We start from the raw sequence: 6,827 nt of genomic DNA on the forward strand, positions 1-6,827 counted from the left end.
AGTGAATTTTATAGTGTGTGAAACTGCATCTCAGTAAAAGAACTACCCTCCTGCCTTCTGTAATTCCGATTGTCCTGCAACGGGATGGAAAGGATATCCACACTCCAAGAAGAAGGCATCACATGAACAAAATCACAGAGATAGGAAAGTAAAGGCCACTCAGGGAGTGGCAGACGTGGACATAACATAGGTGTGTGTCCAGAGAAATCAGGGCATGGAACATCCCTGCAGAACCTTAAGTCAGTCAGCCATTGAGCGAGACACAAACATTTATTTATGTATCAAAAAATCTTGTTAAGGTGTATTCATTTCTGAGAGACAGAGCACGACTGGGGAAGGGGCAGAGAGAGAGAAAGAGAAACACAGAGTTCAGCAGGCTCCAGGCTCTGAGCTGTCAGCACAGAACCTGACATGGGGCTCGGACCCATGAATCGTGAGATTCATGACCTGAGTTGAAGTCAGACCTGAGCCAAAGTTAAGTGGGGCTTAACCCACTGAGCCACCCAGGTGCCCCAATATAAATAAATTTAAATTTAAAAGTGATCCTTTGAGTGCTTCAATGAAAAGACCCGGTCCCTCCCCATGCAGAGCCCAACAGTCCAGCTGTGGTGACACTAAACAAATATTTAATTCAAATTCAGTCACTCAGTGATCAGGGTGGGAAGGGCTGGGAGTTCAGGTGCTCTGGAAACCAGTGATGGTGGATGCTCTCGGGTGTGAAGAGATCCAGGGAGGTGTTCCAGGGGAAGAGGCTAGTTCAAGCTAAGAAGGGCCTAACGTCCAGGCCGGTGGCTTTCGGCTGAACGTGGAGGCAGCTGGGAGCCATTTGAAAGGTTGGGTCTGGAGAGAGATGCGGCCAGAGCAAAGCCAGAGGAAGACTCGGCCAGTGGTGGCTCTCCAACTCAACACTGTGACAATCTTGTCCAAACACCGCACGTTGCCAGCAAAGCAGGGGCAGGCGGAGCACGTCTTCAACGACAGTTTGTGGGCTCCCTGTCCTGCTTCATCCTCCCAGACGTTGGAGAAAGGACATCCGTGGCCCTTTGGGAAAAGAGGGTCTTAGCATGGCAAGCCTCTCTTCCTCCTCAGTGCTGAAAGCCATCAACCCAGGCCCCTTCCTGGATGTGGTTTCTTTTTGTTTTTTGGAGGGGGGCTCAGGCAGATACAACGTCATGTCTACCTTGTATTTGCCCCAGTGGAAGCTGTCAAAATGAACTGCTGAATCATGACCTGTGGCCCCTTGATAGATTCCACGGACTCCCTGACAAGTCCTGTAGCCTTCTGCTTCCTGATGCGTGCCAGTCCCTGAAGCCCCTTCTTTCACACCGAACAACTGTGGCCAGTGCTGTTAAGAGGTCTGGAGCAATCCTTGCCTTTCTTTAAACACACACACACACACACACACACACACACACGCAAACGTACCATTGCGAGGAAATCTCGGTCAAAGCAGCAAACAGGCGCCTGCTTCTTTCATTCTGTTCCTCCTGCTTGTATGCACTGCCCGGGGCTGTAAGCGCCTCGAGGCCATTATTTCCTGGGCAAGACTGCTCTGTGGAGAGCTGGAGTTGAGCCTGTGGCCTGGCATTACTTTCTCCCCAGGATTGTCCGTCTGGGAAGGAGGGTGACCAAGCCAGTCGGGTTGAGCACAAGGCTTTGAAAAAGTGGGAGCTTGGGAATGGAGCTCCGAGCGGCCAGCTGGCTGGGGGTGGGGGGGCTGCCTCTGGGAGCCCATCAGTATGCAAGACAGTGAGTCACCTGGACAGCCCCGTTCTACTGGGTGCTATGGGCTCCTTTTGTTAAAAACAAAGCCCAGCAAAGTGGATGTTTGCGAAAGGAGCTTTTTGCTCAGTGGGAAAAAGTGCTCCTACCTTAGAACAGGAAAGGCGTCAGCCATGGTGGCAGAAAGCGAGGGCCATCTTCTCAGAGAGCCACCTGCTGGCCCTTCTCTGGAAGCACGGCTCCTGGAGCTGCCTCTCTGGGAGCCGAGCTCCCTCCGGGTTCTGTTCTGGGAGAAATGGCCCCCCCAGGTCAGGGGAAAGTCTCCAGTCCACCACGATGTACCAGGCGGCTGCCCACTTTGGTCTTCCTCACTGAGGCCTTCAGGAGCCCGCGGGCCCTTCCTGTCCACCCCTGCCCTCGTCCTGACCTGCTTCTCCAACCCCAGCCCTCCACCAGCCCTACTGCCCTCCCCAGGGCCTTTGCACGTCCTCTCTCTGCTCAGGGTGTCTCTCTCCAGCACCTTCTCCAGCTGAGTCCTCCTCACTGCCCCTGTCTCGGTTCAGATAAGCTTCTCTCAGAAAGGCCTTTCTGGACCTCTCCCTCTCGGGCAGTCCCTGAATCAGGTCATTCTGTATCCCATTCCTTTGCTTTCTTTTGCTCATGGGCTATTTAATGGTATCTAAGACGATCTCACTCATTCACGTGCTTCTCCCCTTGTTTGTTGTCTGCGTTCTGTCTAAGAGAGCAGGGCCCTGTCTGTCTGTTTCATCTCTGCCTCAAACACAGTGCCTGGCTTGTCTTTGGCGGTCAGTATGTGGAAAGACATGGATGGGACGGAAAGCATAAACCCCAGAAAGGGAGAAGCTTCACAGCCCAGAAGGGTCTGTGGGAGGTTGCACTGGGCTCCTCGTCACTCTTTCTGTGTCCTTCCTGCTGACAATCTAGGGAAGGGTCCGTTTTCATGGCCACCCTCCATGTTCCTACAGGACTATGTTTCAGTTGCCAGGAATCTGGTTCTTTCCGCCATCCGACCCTGCTCTCTCCCTTTCTCGGTTCGGTTTGTCCACACGTTCTTTAATGGCTTGAACAGGGGCTGTATTTATAGGGCAAAGTCATCTTCCACCTCGGAGGCGTCACGGTGTTTAGACATTTCCAGATAGCCGACGTAAAAGCATCGAACCATCAAGAGAAATTCACACCCCATCGGATCAAACCTCACGGTCAGTTTCCCTGGCTGTGGCCAGCACTTGGAGGCACATCCGCACCCCTTTGCGGCCAAGATGCACCTGTTTTCCTGGCCACTCCACCCAGGTAGAGCCCTAGACTCACCCGGTTTGCTGGCCCTTCCTCCATCCACCTCTCTTTTTTCTCCTCCTTCCCTTTTTGGTTTCTGTCCATCTGTTCCAAGTCTTGAGATGAGTTCACAAGCGGTTCGACTCTGCCCCGGCCTGTGGCCCTACCCTTCGCCCATCCACGCCCGGCAAGGGCTCAGCAGATCCAGAGGATTTCCTGTGAATTAAGAGCCTTTCTCCTTGGAAGGCATTTGGGGTTTCCTTGTCTTTGCAAGGGAGCTCTCCAAGGGGAGGCCAGTGGGAACCTCACGGCCCGTGTGTCCCCCAGAGGAGGACCCCACAAAGGAGCAAAGCTGGTGCTGGCTCTTCAGAGGCCCGCCCGTGACTTCGTCTCACTCTGAGATGGTAACTGGCTCAGGGATCCCTCAGAGCGGCTGACATCAAACTGTTGAAGTGTCTGGAGTAGCTTTATCTCCATAGGAGAGCTGGCAGCCCCTGAGACCCGCCTCCCACCCCCCCTTTTATTTTTTACAGGGTGTGGTTTTTCCTCTCGGGTGAAATAGCCGTTTTCACGAGCTTCTCTCAGCCTGGGACTTAATACAAAGACGAACGAGAGAATCTTTCCACTTTTTACACTGGCAGGGCCTTCATTGTCTCCTGAGCGGATGGTGCTGTGCGGAGAATCCAGGAATGAGAAGGAAATCAGAGAGGCATAGAAGGGGCGAGCTCAGCGGCCTTTGGAGAACCTGCGAGAAGCGGCCCCTTCTCTGCCGCTGCGGGATTCCAAGCCCAGAGCGGTGAAGCAATGAACTTGCTCGAGGCCACACATCAAGGATATGTGATTTATGGTCCACTGTTCAGTTTGGGGAGGAAGCAGGGGTCCCCTTGGACCTCCCTGACTCCGGGACGGGCCCCCGTAAGGGATGTCAGGCCTGTGCTAGGGAATCCGCAGCTCTTTGAACCAAGGAGAAGTGAGTCAATTGCTTGTTCTCTTTAGCTATTGAACTTTAAAAATCTGAGCTGTGGTTCAGTATTTGAGGTGGTATGTGCTTCGGGGGGGGGGGGGGCCCGGGGAGGCGTCACGAGCAAGGCCAGATGTGCTGTGGGTGCCGGGACGAGAGGCCTTCTGGTCCTGCCACAGTCTTATTAGGAAACCGAGACCCAGAGAAAACGAGCTCGACAAGTTAAGTGCCGAAAGTCATTGTGCAAGCAGTTTAGGTTCTGGAAAGTCATGAGGAAAAGCGGTCTGGAGGAGGGGACGAGGGGTAGTGGAGCATCAGCCGGGGTGAAAGCCACTCATTTTGGGGGCTGTGTCTTCCTCCTGTATGGATGCCCTTGCCTGAGGCTCTGCCCACAGCAGGTGCTCGGCAGAAGCCTCAGTGATGGAGGCGGCCGGAGGGGGGCAGACAGAACAGAGGGGCAAATGTGGAGGCCATCGGACATTTGCGAGGACCAGCCCAGCGGGTGTGTGGTGGGTTCGCAGGCAGGGCGGGAAGGCTGGGCTGTCTTAGAGTTTGGACTTGCTCTGTGGCCCAGGGGAGCACAAGAGAGGCGAAGGGCAGAGCTTTTTTCTTAAAAAAAAATTTTTTTTTTTTTAATGCTTATTTTTGAGACAGAGAGACAGAGCATGAGCAGGGGAGGGGCAGAGAGAGAGAGAGACACAGAATCCAAAGCAGATCTGAGTTGTCAGCACAGGCTCTGAGGCTCTGAACTGTTAGCACAGAGCCCACCATGGGGCTCAAAGTCACAAACCGCGAGACAGGACCCGAGCAGAAATCAGAGAGTCGGACGCTTAACCGACTGAGCCACCCAGGAACCTGCTTTTTTCGTTTTTAATTGAATTACGGTTGTCACAAGTCACATTGTACACAGTTGCAGGTGTACAACGTAGTGATGGGACAGCCCTGCATTGTCCTATGCTCAGCACAAGGGTAACCGCTGTCTGTCACCACACAATGATTATGACACCACTGGCTGTATTCCCTGGGCTGTACCTTTCTTTCCTGTGACTTATTCCTGCTGTAGCAGGAAGCCCGGACCCTCCACTTCCCTTCACCCATTTTTCCCTGACCTTCCACCCTGCCCCCTTTGGCAACCATCTCTGTATCTATGGGTCTGGTTTTGCTTTTGTGTTTGTTTGTTTACTCATTTTTTTTTTTTTTTTTAGCTACCACATGTAAGTGAAGTGATATCCTATGGCACTGATCCTTCTCTGACTTGTTTCAATTAGCACAATACTCTCTAGGTCCATCCATGGTGTTGCAAATGGTAAGAGCCCATTCTTTTTAAAGTCTTCTTTTTCGTGTGTTTGTTTTTATTTTTTGGTGGGGGGAGGGGCAGAGACAGAGAAGGGGACAGAGGATTCGAAATGGGCTCTGTGTTGACAGCACAGAGCCCGATGTGGGGCTCAAACTCACAAACCGTGAGATCACGACCTGAGCCGAAGTTGGATGCTTAACTGACCAAGCCACTCAGGCGCCCGAAGATCTCATTCTTTTTTTTTTTTTTAACTTCTTTTTTAACGTTTATTCACTTTTTGAGACAGAGAGAGACAGAGCACGAGCGGGGGAGGGCAGAGAGAGGAAGACACAGAATCTGTAGCAGGCTCCAGGCTCTGAATTGACAGCAAAGAGCCCGATACGGGGCTCAAACTCACAAACCGTGAGATTCATGACCTGAGCCGAAGTCAGACACTCAACCGACTGACCCACCCAGGCGCTCCAAGATCTCATTCTTTTTAATGGTTGAGTACTATATATATATATATATATATATATATATATATATATATGGAGAGAGAGACAGAGACAGAGACAGAGAGAGACAGAGATATGCAGACAGACATACAATGGAATATTACTGAACCATTAAAAAGAATGAGATCTCGGGGCACCTGGCTGGCTCAGTCAGTTAAGCATCCAACTTGGGCTCAGGTCATGATCTCATGGTTCATGATTATACGTATATGTATATGTATATATCACATCTTCTTTATTCATTTATCTATTGATGGACCCTTGAGTTGCTTCCATGCCTTGATTATTGTAAGTAATGCTCCAAATAAACACAGGGGTCCGTATATCTTCTCAAATTGGTGTTTTATTTTCTTTGGGTAAATACCCAGTAGGGCAAATGCCGGATCATAGGGTGACCCTATTTGTAATGTTTTGAGGAACCTCCATACTGTTTTTCAGAGTGGCTGCACCAGTCTGCACTCCCACCAACAGTGCACAGGGTTCCTTTCTCTCCACATCCTCGCCAACACCTGTTGTTTCCTGTGCTGTTGATTTTAGCCATGCTGACAGACGTGAGGTGGTGTCTCATCGTGGTATGGCCTTGCATTTCCCTGATGATGAGTGATGCCGAGCATCTTTTCATGTGCCTGTTGGCTATCTGGATGTCTTCCTTGGAGAAATGTCCATTCAGGCCTTCTCAAGGGATGGTGCTTTGGCAAGTACGCGGAGAACCCAGGAATGAGGAGGAAATCAGAGAGGTATAGAAGGTGCGAGCTCGGCGGCCCGCGGAGAACCTGCGAAGAAGTGGTCCCTTCTCTGCAGCTGCAGGATTCCGAGCCCAGAACTCACTAGACTGAGCTCTGCTCCTTCATCCTCTTTGCCTCGGCTTTGTGACTTGCCAGATGCAAGGTCATGCCATTTATTCTCTTTCAGGCCTGTGTTCTAGAGAATACACCTTAGGGTGGTGTGCCGGGTGAACACGTGGAGGCAGAGAAACCTCTGGGCTCCGGGAGTTTCAGCCTGAAGATCTGGAACCAGAGCGGTGGTCGAAGGGAGCACCAGGAAGGGAAGGGCTCTG

At 51.7% G+C, this 6,827-nt stretch overlaps 1 long non-coding RNA gene across 1 annotated transcript; it reads right to left on the bottom strand.

Annotated features, from left to right (window-relative positions):
- Window positions 1–604: 604 nt before the first annotated feature.
- LOC121016533 (uncharacterized) lies at window positions 605–1,886 on the bottom strand. Its single transcript, XR_005784339.1, has 2 exons — window positions 1,426–1,886; window positions 605–1,041 (listed from the first exon to the last, which is right to left on the bottom strand). It is a non-coding gene; the product is annotated as an uncharacterized LOC121016533 (long non-coding RNA).
- Between the last annotated feature and the right edge of the window lie 4,941 nt (window positions 1,887–6,827).

This window comes from Herpailurus yagouaroundi, unplaced genomic scaffold (assembly GCF_014898765.1).
Source record: "Herpailurus yagouaroundi ecotype Mexico unplaced genomic scaffold, PumYag 211, whole genome shotgun sequence".
Taxonomy (NCBI): Eukaryota; Metazoa; Chordata; class Mammalia; order Carnivora; family Felidae; genus Herpailurus; species Herpailurus yagouaroundi.